This window comes from Quercus suber, unplaced genomic scaffold (assembly GCF_002906115.3).
Source record: "Quercus suber isolate HL8 unplaced genomic scaffold, Cork oak 2.0 scaffold_720, whole genome shotgun sequence".
Classification (NCBI taxonomy): Eukaryota; Viridiplantae; Streptophyta; class Magnoliopsida; order Fagales; family Fagaceae; genus Quercus; species Quercus suber.
This window is the reverse complement of record NW_027070160.1, coordinates 133,541-153,721: the sequence shown is the minus strand read 5'-3', so window position 1 is coordinate 153,721 and position 20,181 is coordinate 133,541. Positions and strand designations below refer to the sequence as shown.

General features: G+C 39.9%; 1 long non-coding RNA gene and 1 pseudogene across 1 annotated transcript; both read right to left on the bottom strand.

Moving 5' to 3' along the window:
- Nucleotides 1-576: 576 nt before the first annotated feature.
- Nucleotides 577-1,067, bottom strand: LOC136064621 (uncharacterized). The gene is made up of 2 exons (XR_010626236.1): nt 1,012-1,067; nt 577-913 (listed from the first exon to the last, which is right to left on the bottom strand). It is a non-coding gene; the product is annotated as an uncharacterized LOC136064621 (long non-coding RNA).
- Nucleotides 1,068-7,109: 6,042 nt separating this feature from the next.
- LOC112026963 (B-type cell cycle switch protein ccs52B-like) lies at nt 7,110-10,789 on the bottom strand (annotated as a pseudogene).
- Between the last annotated feature and the right edge of the window lie 9,392 nt (nt 10,790-20,181).

Below are 20,181 nucleotides of genomic sequence, written 5' to 3'. Positions count from 1 at the left end.
CCGTTGCCGTTGGTGGTCTGTGGAGGTTGACTGTAATTGTAGTTTAATATGATGAAATTTGTTTAATATTATTTAATGGGTTGGATATATTATTTTAATATATAGAATGGAAGTATAGAACATCTGATAAATGACATGTTGTAAAATGATGTGTTAAAATGATAAAGTAGGTTTTTGGTGTTGTAAAATGGCATTTTTTATGAGAGAGCTGATGAGAATGCTCTAAGCATTACTACCAATATCACATCTGACCCTAATTTTATATTTAGGCTTATCACTAAAGTCATTTTTTTACTTACTAATAACTGCTCATCACAGTAGTAATTTTTTTAAAGTTATTAAAAAATTTAGATCTAAAATCGAAAAAATAAAATAAAAAATAAAAAATAAAAAAAGGCTGGAATTGTCTTAGTTTCTTTCCCAAATATTTGAATATACCAATTAACTTTCTACGTATCTCCCTTGGTTGCTTCCATCACATTTAGGGGCATACCTCAATAATATTTTATAGTTGAGGTCATTTTCTTGATGTTTATATTTTTATTATTTACATATGATGGTGAACCAAAAATTAGATTATCTCCAATTTGTCCATAGTGTCGTTCAAACCTTTTATTAGCGCTTCTATGAGTACCACATATACAATAAATAAATAAATAGAATACATCATTGCCAATCTCTCAGCACATCTTAGCTGCTTACAAATAAATTACAATTTCATATACAGTATAAACTAGCCCTTTCCTTTCCATCTTCATAACCAAAACATATTCACGTGTGCAAAGAACATCATCAAATTTGGGTTCGCCCAGGAGACCAAAGGCCAAAGACCAAAACATATTCACGTGTGCAAAGAATATCATCGAATTTGGGTTCGCCCAAGAGACCAAAGACCTGTGTCTCTCACTGGTGTCTGAAAACACAATAGGAAACAAGAGAAGTGGATTAGATAGCAAAGTGCAGTTTGATTATTATCAAATATCAAATATAGTCTACAATGGTCATGCTTACTGGTGTTTTCATGGATAGACATTCCAAAACCAAAGGGTTTCATCACCTGCACCAGTNTTCACAGTCTTTCAAATTGATGTCCGAAGATGAATATTATTCAATGAAAAATCAATACCACTCTCCTCCAAAAGTCCCCTCTTCTCTAGAAGCTCTTTCTTTATATAGCATCCTCTCTCATCATCTTCATCGTCCACTTGTTTTTCATCTAAGTGTCCACTTGAGTATGTGTCACGTCACATTTCTTCCTTAGCTTTCTGTAAGTGGTGGTAGCTGGATTGACACTGTTCAGGGGTCTTTTCCACATTAATGCGGCCAGAAAAGCAGATGCAGTGCATTTAATGTGGTGGTGGTAGTTTTTCCTTTCAGATATTTCTCCATTCTTCTTATCTCCAGGCATGTCCAAAGCTTATCTAGATTGCTGAAGTCATTAGCAAGCTCATTCGAACCCCCCAGATATTTATTTGACCAAGAATCTTTACATCCGAGAAGAATGATCTCTTCGGAACGTTGGTACTCTCTTCGGACGGATCTTCTTCACTCCCAGGTATCTTTCTTTCATGCGAAATACTCCTCAACAATTTTCACCTCTTCGAACATACAGTAACCTTCACATAGGGCTTTTGGGCTCAATACCTAAGCTTGGATTTCTGCCCCCCACAATAGCCCCTCAAAATTTTAACTTTTCCCTCGCATTCGAGGAGAAAAAATAAGATTTTGATTTGCTACGAAGTAAAATTCAAAAATACAAAAATATCTTAGCTCACACGTGTAGAAGCATAAATCTTTATAACTGCTGCTGTCATTTCAAGATTCCCAAAGCGCTATTAATTACTCCAAGCGGCGTTTTGTCTTTGCCATCTAACGGTGGACTAATGATCCAACGGATGTGGTTTTTCCTTAGAATTTGGGCGGGATAACTCCTACCCTTTCGTTTGTTTCTATATAAAGCCCTAGAGAAGGTTTTTCCCCCTTTACTTTACACATTCTCAGACTTTCTTGTGAACAAAGGCATTCAAATCGACCAAGCTCTATAATCATCAAATCCAAAATCTACAAGCATCTCTATAAGTTCAAAGATCATTTTCTGATCCTGTTCATGTAAGTTCTCATATACTCGTCCTTTATCTTCTCCTCGGACACCTTTCTTTGCCTTCGAGTAGTCGCCCCTTAGTCACTGCGTTTAGAATCTCTCCTTTCTTGTTTGTTTAAGATGGGTAGATTCCAGTATCTAGTGGACAGCCCCACTCAGATGGAGGAGTTTAGGGCCACATACCGCATACCTGAAGATGTGGGTTTGAGATATTGCCCCTCAGAGAAAATACTAACAGATCAGAAGTCGGGTGAAGTGATAATCCCCATTATCGCCTTCTTGGAAGGAGGAATGACTATTCCTATGGGCCCCATCACCACTAACTACCTTCGAAACCATAGGCTTAGCCCCGAGTAATGTGCGCCCAATGTCTTTAGAGTCCTAAGAGCCATCGATGATTTGAACCGCCATCTAGGCTTGGGACTCACCTGGCGGGACATGGTATATATGTACGAGTGCCACAGTAGAAAGGAGCGGGATATTACTTGAAATCCCAGTCCGACGCTGTTAGGCTCGTTTCCTGCCTTCCAAAGTCTAACAAAGGGATGAAAGATGACTATCTGATCGTCTTGGGCGTCTGGCATGACGGACTTCACTGCCCAACCCGACCAGAGAGCCAGGTGGGGGCATCCTAGATTTAGGCTTGCTAACAGTAGACTTAGGATTGACATTTCTTTGTAATTTTGTCCTCTCTATCTTGTTATTTTCAAATTTCTGACTAATTTTTGTTTGATGTTGACAGATAAAAACCACATCTCTCCTCGGAGGAGTCTTACCAACACCGCTGCGCTCAACTATCTATTACGATCAGAAATTTTTGTGAGTGAGTATGGGCAACTCCGATCTGTTCCCTTTATTCTTGGTTACACGCCCAAACTGCCCGATTTCCAACCGGTCGGAAATGCAATAAGACAAGGAGACTACCGCATCAACCAAATTGACATTGCTTGGAAGGATTTTTTTTGGCTCCGTTCGATCTTCCCCGGTGCCACATCCAAACCCGCAGGGTGTACCTTTGCTCGTCCAGCCGGTTCAACAGATTCCCCTTGAGCCAGCAACAGAAGAGGAGGGTGTTGCTTCTTCGACTTCATCACTCGAAGAGCAAATTGACAAATTCACCTTCGGAGAGGCCTCAGAAGGGGTTCAAGTGATATGCGTTTCGGATGCTGAGGAGGAAGTTGACAAGCAATCGAGTTTCCGCCCTCCAATCTTAATAACAGCTATTCCAGAAGTCTCTTCGGATGAAGAAGACGATATGGCAAGTTTGAAGAATCTTATGAAGAATAGGAATAAGAAGGCTGGACCTAAGGATATTGGGAGTCTCAGCCAATTGTCAGTCTTCCTCCACCACCTTCCCAAATTCCCGCTAATCTGGGCCTAAAACCAATGCCAGATATGAAGAAGAAGAGGCCCATCAGACCAGGAGGAGAGGGAGGTAGTGCCTACAAAAGGGGAAAGCAACAAAAGGTGGACCAGGGCCAGCGAGGCAAAAGGGCTTCATCCACTGAGAGTTGAGACGAAGCTCTCAACGCTGAGGTGCGCCGAAGGCCGCGCACCTGGTCCCCCAAACTAGAGCTGGAGGTGCTCCCATCCCCTGGGATACTTCCCTTAGGAACTACCATGGGGGAGGGCAGGTTTGGTTGCTGAAGCCCTAGAGCAGCCATTCCTCCTTCCAAAGGATATGGAGTCTTACAAACACTTCAGCCAGTATGAACTCTTTTATCCCTCAAAAAAGGGATTTAGCTATGGTAAGTGAACCAGTCCCTTCCTTTTATTAAAATGTTGATCAATTAAGTTAAAAATTCTTTTTGCTTTGTATTGAAATTCTTTCTTTTACTATACAGATCACCAGCAGGTTTACTGGTGAAGAGTGGAACAAAAGAACCTTCAATGAGGCCCAGGCCGAGGCTCACACTCGGTCTGAGGTCAGAAATCCCTGGGTAGTCTGAAGGAAGATTACACTCGGCTGTCCGTGCAGCTAAAAGATATGACAAGCCAAAGGGACAATATAGATGTTGGTCTGAAAACTGCTGAAAAGCAGGCTAAGAACAACGCAAGCAATTGCGCATGATCGAGATCTATCTGGAGACAGAGAGAGAGGCGGTCAAAGGTCTTCGTGCTGAGAAAAGAAAGCCAGGGAAGCTGCTTAGTTGGCCGAGAAAGGGGCTCAACTGGCCAAAGAAGTAGTGAAGGCTAAAAGACAGGCAGCATATACTCTTGGGGTGGAGGAGATCCAACTTAGACTTACTGAAGAGTTCATGAAGGTCTGCAGGGAGTATTGTGATGTGACTTGGGAGAAAACCTTTGATGCAGCTGGGGTTCCTCCAGAGGCTAACTTGAGGCAGCCTAAGAGCATTTTCTACCACCCAGACGTCCGCGAACTCACAGAAGATCCAGAGCAGCCGGTAGTCGACCAGACCCCCCTGATCCTACCAAGGCACCCCAAGAGTTTGGTCAGATTGGAGACCAGGGCAAGCAGGCTAAGATCAGATTAAGGAGATTGCCACCCAACCCAGCCATGCTGTTGATCCTTTCTCTTCTCAAACGAAGACTTAGACGTCTAGGGATTTCTATTTTGTACTTGTATTAGTTTTTAGTTTAGTTTTTTTTTTTTTTGAGAGATTGCAATGTACTTTTCTTTTCAGTTAATGAAGTTATTCTTCTATTTTCTATTTTCATCACACCTGTTATGAGATTTACTATTGTAGTACAGGCAATTTAACAACAATATCAAATCACTGATGTAAACGTCTTATTCAAATACTAGAAGGACAAGCTCATGCAAGAGTTATTAACAAACATAAATTGCGATGAATAATGTGAAAATATTACGAATTTTCTTGGATTCTTGGATAGTTTCAATATTTAAGACTACAATACGAAGATATTTAAACATGATTTGTTAAATTTAAACTTTGATAATTTAAATTTATAAACGAGCGTTAACTAACCCAGATCATCTGATTTGAGAACTTCAGGCATGATTGGATTTAAGTTTAAACACTTAGGAAACTTGTGAACGAGTGTTAACTAACCCAAATCATCTGGTCCGAGGACTTCAGGCATGATTGGATTTAAGTTTAACACTTAGGAAACTTGTGAATGAGTGTTAACTAACCCAAATCATCTGGTCCAAGGATTTCAGGCATGATTGGATTTTAGTTTAAACACTTAGGAAACTTGTGAGCGAGTGTTAACTAACCCAAATCATCTGGTCCATGGACTTCAAACATGATTGGATTTAAGTTTAAACACTTAGGAAACTTGTGAGCGAGTGTTAACTAACCCAAATATCTGATCCGAGGACTTCATGCAAGATTGGATTTAAGTTTAAACACTTAAGGAAACCTGTGAGTGTTAACTAACCCAAATCATTTGGTCTGAGGATTTCAGACATGATTGGATTTAAGTTTAACACTTAAGAGAGGTCCAAAAATTTACATAATAAATTGGCACAATGATTAAATGCTAAAGACTATGGATTAATAATAAATACTTTTAAGGTATAAGTATCTACATTCCAAGGGCGTGGTATTACATGACTATCCAAATCTTCTAAAAAATATGTCCCAATGCTAGCTCCTGAAGTAATACGATATGGCCCCTCCAGTTGGGCCATAACTTTCCCCAAGCTAGGTTCTTTGCAGTGCCACAACTTTCTTGAGCACCAAATCGCCAAGTTCTAGAGGCCTTAGCTTTACGTTGGCATCATAGCCCTGCCTGAGCTTCTGTTGGTAATGTGCTAATCGGACCATTGCATTTTCTCTTCGTTCTTCAATCAGATCCAAACTCTTTTCTAGCTGCTTATTATTGCTAGTCAGACTGAACGAACTAGTCTTCATAGTTGGGAACCCAGTCTCTAGGGTATGACAACCTCAGCTCGTAGGTCATTGAAAAGGGGATTTCCCCAGTAGACTTACGAGGTGCAGTTCTGTATGCCCACAGTAACGTGCTACAGTACGCTCTCATATTTGAGAGCGTACGGACAAAAATGGCATTTGTGTTTAATATTTTTTATTCTCTTTTCTCTCTCCTCTCTCCTCACTTTCTTCTTTTCTCTGCTCTCTCCGTCACTCTCTATCTCTTGGCCACCTTCATTCTGCGTGCACGAGAGCGGGAGTGGATCTTTGTTGTTTTCCTGATGATGAAACCATCCTTCACCAGTTTCCTGATGTTCTGCCCTGCACAAATTAATCATGTAACATCATCAGATCGAACGAAAATGATAAGGTATACAGTATTGGATAATCCGATTCAAACACATATAGATCCGAAACTCATAGATCCGAAACTCACATATTGATTTTGATTTTCTTTTTCTTTTCTTTTTTGTTGAGGTTTTTGGATTTGAATTTGGAATTTTTATGGAGATCCAGTGATTGTAATCGTTGTTTGTGGATGTTGATTTGCCGTTGGCGGTGATTTGCCGTTGCCGTTGCCGTTGGTGGTCTGTGGAGGTTGACTGTAATTGTAGTTTAATATGATGAAATTTGTTTAATATTATTTAATGGGTTGGATATATTATTTTAATATATAGAATGGAAGTATAGAACATCTGATAAATGACATGTTGTAAAATGATGTGTTAAAATGATAAAGTAGGTTTTTGGTGTTGTAAAATGGCATTTTTTATGAGAGAGCTGATGAGAATGCTCTAAGCATTACTACCAATATCACATCTGACCCTAATTTTATATTTAGGCTTATCACTAAAGTCATTTTTTTACTTACTAATAACTGCTCATCACAGTAGTAATTTTTTTAAAGTTATTAAAAAATTTAGATCTAAAATCGAAAAAATAAAATAAAAAATAAAAAATAAAAAAAGGCTGGAATTGTCTTAGTTTCTTTCCCAAATATTTGAATATACCAATTAACTTTCTACGTATCTCCCTTGGTTGCTTCCATCACATTTAGGGGCATACCTCAATAATATTTTATAGTTGAGGTCATTTTCTTGATGTTTATATTTTTATTATTTACATATGATGGTGAACCAAAAATTAGATTATCTCCAATTTGTCCATAGTGTCGTTCAAACCTTTTATTAGCGCTTCTATGAGTACCACATATACAATAAATAAATAAATAGAATACATCATTGCCAATCTCTCAGCACATCTTAGCTGCTTACAAATAAATTACAATTTCATATACAGTATAAACTAGCCCTTTCCTTTCCATCTTCATAACCAAAACATATTCACGTGTGCAAAGAACATCATCAAATTTGGGTTCGCCCAGGAGACCAAAGGCCAAAGACCAAAACATATTCACGTGTGCAAAGAATATCATCGAATTTGGGTTCGCCCAAGAGACCAAAGACCTGTGTCTCTCACTGGTGTCTGAAAACACAATAGGAAACAAGAGAAGTGGATTAGATAGCAAAGTGCAGTTTGATTATTATCAAATATCAAATATAGTCTACAATGGTCATGCTTACTGGTGTTTTCATGGATAGACATTCCAAAACCAAAGGGTTTCATCACCTGCACCAGTAACTATAGTCTGCAAGAGGCAATTGAGTTCAAATTAAAACATTTCTATATGCATTATAATATATATTTGCATCTATGTTTGGTGTTACTCCTATGCTGCCAATCAGTTTCACATGCTATGAAAAATGCTTTAAAGGAAATGATGAAGCACCTGACCATCAGGTGACATTGCAAGGTAAAGCACTCACATACTATGTCCCCTTAGAGTTGCAACCTATCAATCAATCCAACAGTTTCAATAATAATAAAAAAACCAGACAAGTCTAGTTGTCTATAATTTCAAAGGTTATTTACTTTAGACCGAGGTTTGCTGACAGATTATGATGAAAATGAAAATGTTATGACTAAAAAGCGAATACCTTTGTCATTGATGTATACTTCCACACCATAATTTGATTCTGGGAATACCCATGAGTGCTTACTATTGCATTCACATTTTTACTCCATGCAAGATTGCAAACCTGCATGTTAAGCAGCAAACTCTATATAAGTATTCCTTCAGCACATGCATTTATTCAAGAACAAATTTCCACATGACAGGATCATATGTTGTTTGAATTGGCAATAGCACCCACTGCCCCTCCCGGCCCTTATTAGAAATCATAAGTTGCCTATGGGCATTTACAAAGGCTAGTAGAATTTTTTTTCCCCTTACGAAAATCAACTGGTATTCTAATGCATAAAGAATTGAAAAGAACTACCGGGCTCCCCATGTCAACGCTGTTCAGTTGGTGGCAGTTTGTGGTGTTCCAGAAGTGAATACATCCATCAGCTGTTCCACCTCCAGATGCAAGAAGGCCACTTTGGTGGGGTGACCAAGCAATGGCCTTGACCGCAGCTGTGTGCTCTGTTAGTCTCAAAGCTGGTTGCTGAGAATGCTGGTTCTAGACCAATAGCTAGGCTCACCAACAAGAAATCAGATTAGTTATTCACTAGACACAAAGCTTCCAAAGAATAAGAAACAACTAAAAGTTAGTGATGAATACCTGATTATCATTGCCACCAGATGCAAGTTCCCTGTCATCATGGGACCATTTTAGCCCACATAATTGTTGCATTGAAGTTAAGGAAAGGTTAAGATTACTGCCACTTTCCCCTTAACTTCTATGTTTTCTCCCATTAAGTTGTGGTCCATGTTAAAGATAGCATATCAATAATGTTGGATTATAACACTTAACAGAGGATATGATCCTCTATAAAGCTAAATGACAATAAAAGATATGTATAGGAAGCTCCAAGTAGGTGGGACTAAGGGCTTCAGTTGATGAAAAGAGGAGTTAGGAAATTTTCAATGGCTTCACCTCAGACTTGTGGCCAATTAGCTCGCTAATGAAGTCATTTTGAACCCAAAGATCATGTTGAAGTATGTTGCGATCCCTGCTTCTGGAGGCCAATGTGCGCGAATTCCATGCCAAAACCCCTGTTCTTGTTTGATGCCTACTCATGGTACGGACTTCCTTGCACTGTGTCCCATCCCAGACGTACAACAGTATACCGAAATGCTAGCTTAATTTCAACTCTATAAGAGACTAATTGAACATACTAGCCTGCAAAGAAGATGTGATAATTAAAGGATTATATGCAAGTTTAGAGGACTAGCTACCTGAACTTGACCAAGATTTGTACCAATGGAAATTTATGAACCCTCTCGGGTCCATTGGACAGAACACTCACCATCATTAGGTCCCAAATCACACAACTTTGTTACCTGAGAACAAAATAGCATAATAGAATATTACGCACAACCCATACCAAACTCTGCTTCAATTTGTTCCCAACAAAGTAATACCAAACTTACTTTGCTGTTTGATGCACTCCATAGATAAACACAGGTTCCCAATCCAACTGCAAGGACATTTTGCGAGGACCAATCCACTAGGTTCAAGTAAAAGTCATCTTGAAGTGATGGAGCATCTAGAACCTGCCACAATTTAACTTCAATGATCAACCACATTTTTTATTCCTATATCTATCACTACATTATTCTCTTTATAATTCATTCAAGGTTTGCTCTCTCTCTCTCTCTCTCTCTCAGCTGAGATTCAGTTAGTTCATTTGCTCATATTTGCATCTTAGTCTATGAAACAACTGTCAACTTGGTTGCTAAGTCAAATGCTGAAATTTTCAAATACTAACTGCGCCTAACACAAACAATTTGCTTGAACTTGGTTTTTACTTCATAGAAATTGAAAGATACAAAAGTGCAAAACTTGGTCATAATTCCTTCATTGTTGTACCTTAGATTCTCAAATTAAATTCAATCATGTGTAGCGTTAGCTAATAAGTCAATTCCTTAAATTTAATTCTGCTTTAAGTTAGTTTTGCACCATACAAAATATCTCCTGCAAGCAAAAAAGATAAGAACCAGAAAGAGCATACAATGCATACAGACCCACGTGAGGGAAGCATGAAAATAGCACCTTGAATACCCATCATCAGAGTTCCGAGGCCGAGCCCATTTATGTGTCCGCTTTGACTTTGATTGAGCTGGATTAGCAACTGAACCATGATTTACTGCAGCAATCTGAGACGTCCCATGAAAAGTTTTATCCCAATGTCCTTGTCATGAATCTCTCAATCTCAATCTCAAACCTGTTGCATAAATAAAAAACCAAACCCCACCCCCCCATAGGCATAGGCATAGCTCTACCTCTAATCTCTAATATCTAATCTCTAATCTCTTTCTCAGTACCCCCAAAAATGAGTTCCCTCTTTTACATTATTATTATTATTATTATTATCATCTTCTCCACTCTCAACTTTGTTCACTCTCGAACCTTAACTGAAACAACGTCCACCACCACTCTCGACGTAACAGCTTCGCTTCGAAAAACCCAAAGCGTTTTCAATAGTTACAATCCAAAGGCAACGCCGCAAGCATTTAACCAACAAAAACAAAAACAGACTCATCCTCATCCTCATCCCTCACACTTGAGCTACATACTAGAACTTCTATTCTTAGCCAGCCTACACACACTCACACTGACTACAAGTGCGCCGCCGATTTGAGGATGGATTGGAAGAGATGAAATTGGAGAGCGGCGCCGACGAGTTGGATTGGATGAGAAGAAGCGCCGCCGATTTGAGGTTGTGGGTGTGCAGCTGTCTAGTTCTGGTATGGTTTTAGCTGTGATTTGAAGGTTTTGTTTAGAGAGGCAAACAGAGACAGAGCAAGCAAACGTGAGAGGAGAAAAGTTTGATGAATGTGATAATTTTTGGTTTATATATAAAACCTGTTTAGCTGGTAACCAAAACCCATTAAAATTATATCAACGGTCAATATTAAAACAATTCTAAATGAAGGGTTCAGATTTACCTATTTTTAGAGGGGGTAGGGGGGAATGTGCAGAATAATCATGGGTAAGAGGAGTATTTGGTTAGTTAGACATCGCGTGAAACTATAAAGGAAACTAGGCATCTCGAGTTTTAGAAACTCGAGATACTCTTTTTAAATCTCACCCCACCGCTTCACGGACCAATTGGTGACTGGACAAGTTGTCCACTTGGATCTCGAGTCTTATAGACTCGAGTTCTTAAAACTCGAGTCTTGAAGACTCGAGATCTTTTGAAAATAAATCACTGAAATGCAGAGCATAGATCTTGTGGGCTTAGATCACCACGCTCGGTATCAACACTTCTTGTCACCTGCAAGAACCCACTGTTTTAAGGTATATGGTATAAACACTTCTTGAGAATTTACTATGACATATATCTCACATGCACCATCCATAACACAAAGTAATTTGCTGCATGCATCTTTAACAAACCTCTTTTTCAATGTTCACCAATTTTGCATTTTTTAACCCTCGTGCAATGTTTGGGCGGGGGAGGAGGCTGCGGGGCATCAGCCTTAGGCTCATCATCGTGCTGCAAAGACATTAGGTGCATACAATCAATATTCGGTGTAATGAAAAGAATAAATAGCATATTGCAAAATAGGCGTAAACATCATAATTAATGTTATCGTACCATAGAGCTGCCTTTGTGTCCTATTTTGTGTCCACCTGTCCCACAAGTGGGTGCTCTTCTAGCACATTGCGGTCTACCTCGTGGGGGTGACGGCTGATGAGGGGGATGCTCGTCCGGTACATCAATATCTGGCTGTAGCGGGTCAATCCCTACCGGAGGTCCTAAAGGGTCGGATAAGGATGAGGTAGGTGGGTCATGATGCTCTATGTATAGGCCAGGAGTGGGGATCATTGTCAGGGCTCAATACTGGGTGGGTCCATGGGTAAAGTGAGTGCACTGGAGCTGGTGGGTGGGATAAGGGTGTCTCAGGGTGCATACGAGGGGTGAAGGACTGGGCTGCGAAGGTGGGGTGGGTGAAGGGACCTCAGCCTGAGGAGATACATCTACCATGGGCGGAGGGACCTCAGGACTGAGGAGATGCAACTGGATAGGTGGGGACCTCAGGCTGGGGAGATGCGTGCGGGATGGGAGCAGGTATCTCAGGACTACTTACAACCCGAGGGGTTGTTGCACACCGACCACGGCCCCTAGCTGCACTTGTGCTTGGGCTTGCTGTAGCAGGCCGACCACTGCCCTAGCTGCAGTTGGGCTTAGGCTTGCTGTAACAGGCCGACCACGCCCCTAGCTGTGCTTGTGCTTGGGCTTGCTGTAGCAAGCCGACCACGACCCCTAGCTACGCTTGTGCTTGGGCTTGCAGTATCAGCTGACCACGGTCGGTGTAGTTACAGGTGCTACACTTGTGCTTGGGCTGCAGTAGTTGCTGATTCAGTCTCAGTACGGTTGCTTGCCTGCCCAGTGGCTGTAGGATCACCACCAATCCAGCCACATTATATAGGATGCGCCGGACATGGTTGTGTTCTGGCTGCCTACAAGAAGCCAATTCAACAACGCTAAATGACTTTCAATCTGAAACAGAGAAAGAACCAGTACAATCAGAATTTCCACATTTATGTAACAATTATAGAATGCATAATATAGTACTTATTAATCTACTTAAATACTCATCTAAACTAAAAAGTGAAAGTTTTATTATGATACTATATGCAACAAAAACTCTTTTTAATTGGATGTTAGTAAGATCAAACCAATTTGTTGAAAGAAGAAATCAATTGATTCTACGTTCGTACATGTACTAAAAAAAAAAACAAAGCAAGCAATAAAATATAATTAGAACACATTACCATCTGATGTAATCTAGCGATGTTGCGGTCGATATACGTTCGAGTGACCGGACGGTACCATTGGTAATAGTCATGATCGCGGGCCATCTCACCAGTCTAAGGAGGTGCACGACAAACTCGTTGTTCTCTGCTATTCCATGAAATAATATATGGTTCATGCTCCTGCCTCCAATTCTTTTCCACCTTCCCACGCAAGTCTATTCTATGTAGCCTTTCATCGTACACAACATGGTCAGGCCGCTCTTGCGCCAACCCAAACTGTCGAAGGACACGGTCTGGGTGATGTGTCTCCACTATGCAAAAACACACAAGCGGCACCCTTGCTGTCCACGTACCCCTCCCTGCAACGCAGAAGTCAGGAAGGTGGACAAAGTGTGCCTCGTATGGCTACCACACAATCTACAATAGAAACAAAAAACAATTATCATAGCATCTTAAAATGTGAAACAAGGGAGAATACATAGATACAAGGAAAACAAAAATTAAATTCGGCTGCATTGTAACTAATTGCTCACGATAGTAGACCAAGGCCATCCCGGATGGCCTACTCTTCGAGCCTGGCACCCGCACCCACCTACAGTTAAGAGCGAATAACATAAGATAAGTAGCTACTTAGTTACTAAGAAAAGTACATTGCATAACACACTAAATATAAAAAAAATATAAAAAATATAAAAAAAAACAAAAAAAACAAAAAAAAAAAAACAAAAAATACTTACTTAACGGCAAGTGGAGCATACGGCCACGGGCCATAATCACATCCAGGTGGAGGCTCTATCCTCGGACACAAGAATGGCAACCTTGCCCATGCCCAATACTGGACCAAGGTGCACGCCCCACCAATCTGCGATGCTAGGGGTGTCAATTCGGGTTAGCGTGTCGGGTTCGTGTCGTGTTAAGGTAGGGGTATTCGACTAAATGGCTCAACCCTAACCCGACCCATTTAATAATCGTGTCAGGATCCTTCAACCCTAACCCGACCTGTTAATAAGGCGGGTTGACCTGACCCAACCCATTTGACACGCTTAATAAACGAGTCGTGTTGGGTTGACACGAATGTAACCCAACCCATTTCAACCTGCATAATATTAAATATAATATCCATCTAGAAATAATTTTTTACATCCCAAAAAGCAGTGCATGCACTTCAAGTCTTTAAACCACATTCAAAATAATATAGTTCAACAAAAATATAACATTCATCTAGAAATAAGTTCTTTACACTCCAAAAGAAGTGCAACACTTCAACCCAAATTCAAAATAACATAGTTTAACAAAAATAAAATAACATAGTTCAACAAAAATATAATATCCTTAGAACTCGCCAAATGCTAAGTATCAATATTGAAAGAATTTGAGCAAACAGTAGACTACTCCTGACTATGACCACGATTATCATCCATAGAGGTTTAGGGTTTGTAGGGTTTAGAGATTTAGGGTTTGTAAAATTTCAATTTTCAATTATATCCCTTGTAAATTTTTGTAATTACTCACTTTTCTTTTTAAATTTAAAATATATGTTGGATATAAAAGGTATTTGACAAATCTAAAATAAAATAAATATTTATTTGTTATATGAGTTAAACGGGTTGTGTTAAGCGGGTCATTTCGGGTTTGACCCAAATAAATTGGCGTGTCAAACGTGTCTATTGCGGGTTACACGGGTTGACCCACTTATAACACGTTTCTTATCGTGTCACTTTCGGGTCGACCCGTTTATGACCCAAACCCATTAAGGCCTAACCCTAACCCGAAAAAACCCGTGTCGGGTTCGTGTTGTGTTCGCGGATTGGGTCGAACATTTACACCCCTATGCGATGCCCCTTTCTCGCTTGCCCGGCACAACTCTCTGTACAACTAGGCCAAGCAACCACTACCCCAACTATACTGTGGCGAATCACGAACGTTCCGCAGTTGCTCCAAAAACATCAGATGCACCCTATCTCCCGACTTGTCCATAAAAAGCTTATCTCCTAGTAGCGCTAAAATATAGCACCGGGCATACTTGTGTATCTCATTCTCTGTTGCGTCATGAGGCAGTGGCGCTGCAATGGCCTCAAGAAGGCGGCTGATGAGAATTCTTTGACCCACCAAAGTTTTGTTGTCATTTGCCGGCATAAAACCAAGCAACTCCATGCAAAGAGTGCTCCAACTTCCATCAAACACAGCAGTCGGCCCAACCAAGACCTCACCGTCATAACATAGGATGTCTTTCAAAACAAAACATTAGTATCATTGATAAAATATAATCATTACAAAACATTTACAAATAGTTTTAAAGTAATATAATATATTTTATAAAACTATCAAAAAGAAAACATTTAACTATAACATTGTAATCAGGAGATAAAATAGTAACCACTTTAATTAGCCAAAATATAATAAATAAGTAGAAACAATATATTATAATAATAAACAATTTTTCCACTTATAAAAGGTCAATAACAATAAAACAGTAGTTCGATATGGAAAACATTAAACATTAGCCAAACAAAAATGTTAACTGCTAAACACTCGGTGGGTGATTTCCATGGAAAACAGTAACACTAACCTCAGTGAGGCAATATTGGCTCTAAAGAGCAAACAATAACACTAGCTTCGAAGAGCAAACGATAACATTGCACCACACCACAATAACACTACATCAGCTGAAAGCCAACATTTAACCCTATGCTGGCAAAGGTTGCAAATTGTCTAGCTGACCACTTGAAAACATTCTTACTTTATTACAATATTGTCAATATCAATCATATATCATATAATGAATATTTTCTAAAAAATATAGTTTTGAGTCATTCTTAACATGTATAGTTTCAAAATAACATTCAAAAAATAATAAAATCCAGGTATGTGTATAAAGCATTGACAAGATATAAGTTTTTTAAACTTACTTTTGCAAATATGTGTGTGTATATATGTGTATATATATATATATATATAATTATACACATCTTGAGAGACGTTATGTTCTAAAATCCACTTACCTTTAGTTACTAAACCAAACTTCACTTCAATTATCCGGAACAATGTCAACTAGAACCTAATTAAGGATCAAATAACTTAGTAAGGGTAGGTTTCGAATAACCAAAAAGTACACTTATAAAACTTTTCCTTAGCGACTGTGAAGATTTCGCAATATTAAATATATATATATATATATTTTTTTTTTTGGATAACCGGTCAGAAACTCTTATTAAACTCAGTAAAACTGAATAATACACGTAAAGTAGACAACTTATAAAGTCCAAGGCCAGCTACAAACAAAAAGCTGGCCATAAACCAAAGCTATAAACACACGTAGCTAAGGAAAAGGCACCAATAAATATAAAAGATTAAAACCAGCCTTAGGCTATAGCTACAAACAACATAGCTCAGAAAAGGCAATATTAAATATTCTAAGATAGCTTTCTAATATACATCATGGCTATACTATATTTTATATAATTGTAGTGTAACCCTAATACTACAATCAACTGTACCTATATATATACACCATTGAACACCGCATACGGATGTCTATATAGGCTTAACTTTTAAAAAATGGTGATGTTACTCCACATATATATTAGGATCTCTTTCAAAATAATAAACTAATGTACGTTTATATAGATACTTCCATGATAGCCTATTTTTCCTTGAATATATCAATATAATTTCTAAGACTTCCATGTGACCATGAGATGATAAATCCTAAGTCAAAGATGCGTTTAATGATTCTAATAAAGCATGTGTAGTTAGATGTTTATCTTAGTACAATGTGCACTTGCTGGCTGCTCTAGTAGTACCATGATATTCCATTCTTTTCAATGTAGAGAATCCCAATTATCTACTCCTAAACCTTTACATGCTAAACATTTTTTTTTTCAGAATCTTGCCGTCTTTCTCTGCCTTTCACATGGTTGACTTAAAAAGACCCAAAAAGACCCAGTATATGTAGTGTGTGTGTATATATATATATATATATAATAACACTCTAATTCAGTCTAGGAAGACCAATCCCACTCCAATTAGTACTCGTAAATAAATTCAGTTTTACATGTTAGAGCATTCACATCAGCATATGGATAATCATGTATAATACAAAATTTTCCTCATTTTACACATTTTGGCCAAAAATCCTCCCACATCAGATTGTGTAAAACCGTGTAAATTCATCTAAAAATTTCCATGAGCTACAGTAACCGTGTATATATACACGGTTACTGTAGCTCATGTATAGATTATTTTAATATTTTAATTTCGCTCTTTTTTTCTCTCTCTTCTCCATCTGCTCAACCAACCTCTCATCATCTTCTTCCTCCGATACACACTTCCACAGACAAAATAAAAAATCAACCACCACAAAACCAACAACAAAATAACCCACAAACACTACAAAATAACCCACAGACAAAATCCAAACCGATCGGCGTGCTTGGATCGGCGCTCATGGGAGCTTGGATCGGAGCTGCGGAGCGGAGTGGTGGTGCGGAGTTGCGGATCGGAGCTCGTGGGAGCTCGGATCGGAGCTGCGGAGCCGAGCTTTGGATCGGAGCTCGTGGGAGCTTGGATCGGAGCTGCGGATCGGATCGGAGCTGCGCAGCGGAGCTTGGATCGGAGCTGCGGATCGGATCGGAGCTGCGCAGCGGAGCTTGGATCGGAGCTGCGCAGCGGAGCTCGTGGGAGCTTGGATCGGAGCTGCGGATCGGAGCTGCGCCGCGGAGCTTGTGGGAGCTGCGGATCGGAGCTGCGCAGCGGAGCTCGGATCGGAGCTGCGCAGCGGAGCTCGGATCGGAGCTGCGCAGCGGAGTCGTGGGTATTGAGATAACCGGGTAGGGAGATGGGCTGAGAGAGAGAGAGAGAGAGAGAGAGAGAGAGAGAGAGAGAGAAGAAAAAATGATGGCTGAGAAAAAATGAGCTGAGAGTGAGAGAGAGCGCGCCTTATAGAAGGTAGTTGAGGAAATAATTAAAAAATAGAGAAAATTGATTATTTAAATAAAAGTGGTGATAAAATAGATGAATTGATGTGGGTAATTTGTAAAAGAGGATGTGTAAAATAGAAAAAGTAGGTTTTTAGTGTAAAAATGAGCGTGTAAAATACACGGACTGATGTGAATGCTCTTAAGAATATAAGTACAATGTATGTAAAATGGTCAAAGGACCTCATATACAAGATCAATGTATCTAAGAGATAAGAAAAGAAAAAAATACATATATAGCCTCACTACATCCCTCAAAAATGACAACACTCCCCCTATAAAAAATGTCCTATACTAACTCTCCCCCTAAGATGACTACTCTCATAGCCCAAAACTACTCCCCTTTTTTGTCACGAGTGACAAAGGGTAGAGTGTCATGTAGACATCTCATCGGTAGAGCTAGCATCCCCATCATCATCATCATCATCATCCTCAGAATCTGAAGCTGCTGGAGTAGGTGGTGAAGGAGTAGCCTCTAGAGCAAATCCACCCATGGTCGCCTGCCGTCATGCAATACGACCAACACGAACATTCACCTGATACAACTCAGCAGAGAGTGTATCAAGGCGAGTGTCCATGCGCTGCAGCTGCACCATAATATCTCCAAGGGATACATTGCTCGAAGAGGAAGAAGGAGCAGATGTAGATGGAGCTGATCTGGATGGAGCCGAACGGGAGGGAGGAGTGGCACCCAGCTGTCTTGACCTGAACTGCGCCTCACTACGTTTTACAGTAGCGGCATCTATGACAGATATGTGTGTGAAGTGGTCGAACACAGGAAAGGGAATGGAAAAATGGCGTAGAATCCGCGTGATAGCAGAAGGAAAGATGAGCTTATCACGGGACGCCGAGTCAAGATAAACATCTATGATAGACCGAATGAAGTGAGAAGGAAAGTCTATGGTAAGATGCTCTAGAAGTGATAGCAAAAATCGAGCACGAGGCTCTGTGATAGAGTTATAGTAAGAAAGAGGATGGAGAACAAAAGTCATCATCATGTTGATAAATCTAGGACCTTTAGCAAAAGGCCTATATGATGTGAACTGATGCTCACCCCAATCAGCAGGTAGCTCACAAAAAGCGGAAATGAGCTCATCTTTGGACACAGTCCTCAGACGCTCACAAGAGGGGTAATCAGGAAACTCTATCCTAGGTACCCAAAGCACATCCGCAACAAGCTGCGATGTGACAGGAATGCGCGTACCTCGAACGCGAGTGAAGAAGAGAGGTACTGAAAGATCAATCCCGTGCATGTTAGAGTAGAACTCCTGTATCAGCACGGGATGGCAAGTGACCGGGATGTCACACAGTGACCCCCATCCCCTACTGTGAATGACAGAGGGAAGGTCAGTATCGGCGAAGTCCGCCAGAATGACTTGGCGTTCCGAATGAACACCTAGTTTAGAAAAGTTCTTCGAAAATGCCTTATGGTCATCTTCATCATGGAATCGAAGGTTAAAGGGAGCAGTATCAGAAGAAGTAAAAGCTCCAGAACGCAGAGGGTTCCAAGCAGGAGTGGATTTACGTTTGGGTGCCATAGACACTACTAACGTATAAGAATGAGAGAGAGAGAGAGAGACACTCAGAAAATTTCCCAAAACATTTCAAAAATGACAAATATCTTGAATAACAAGTACGTATGCATGGGAATGCATGATCATGTGATATGCAAAACAAAAAAATTTCATCATGGGCTCAGCCCAATCCAATCCTACCAGCACACAGCATATAGCACACATCTAAATGCCTATAAATATCATTATAATGCACATGAAATGCAATGTATGACATTTTAACAACATTTAAGTGTAAACCCAACCCAAAATTTCAAGAAAAACTCAACAATTTTGAAAAACCCCAAATTTTTACAAAAAATCCCAAAAACTAGGTTTTAAAATATGCAATGCATGAAAAAGGAAGAGAAAAGAGATCTTACCTAGTGATTTGAGCAAGAAATGATCAAGATCCAAGAGGGTTGGAGGATTTGAGTGAAAGGAGAGTGAAAGGGAGATGAACAGACACGGAGAGATCGAGAGAGATCGAGTGAGAAATGAAGAAAATCGCGACAGATCCTTAAATAGGCACCTCAGTAAATCTCGACAGCTGAGGTGTCGAGAGGTATCGAGGAAGCTGTCGAGGACGGTATCGAGGAATTAGCCGTCGACAGCTAAAGGTATCGAAAGGTATCGAGATGCAAGAAGAATTTCAGATACGTGATGCTCGATCGATCGCAAAGGTGTCGAGAAGGTATCAAGGAGACAGAAGATATCTCGATCGATCCACAAGGTGTTGAGACAGGTGTCGAGAAAGAAGACTCAAACACAATAAGTGAATCTCGATCGATCCATCAGGTGTCGAGAATCTATCGAGGGGACAGAAACTTTCTCGATCGATCCATCAGGTGTCGAGACAGGTGTCGAGAATGCGATAAGAAACAACTTGAGAATCTCGACAGATGACTAGGTATCGAGGAG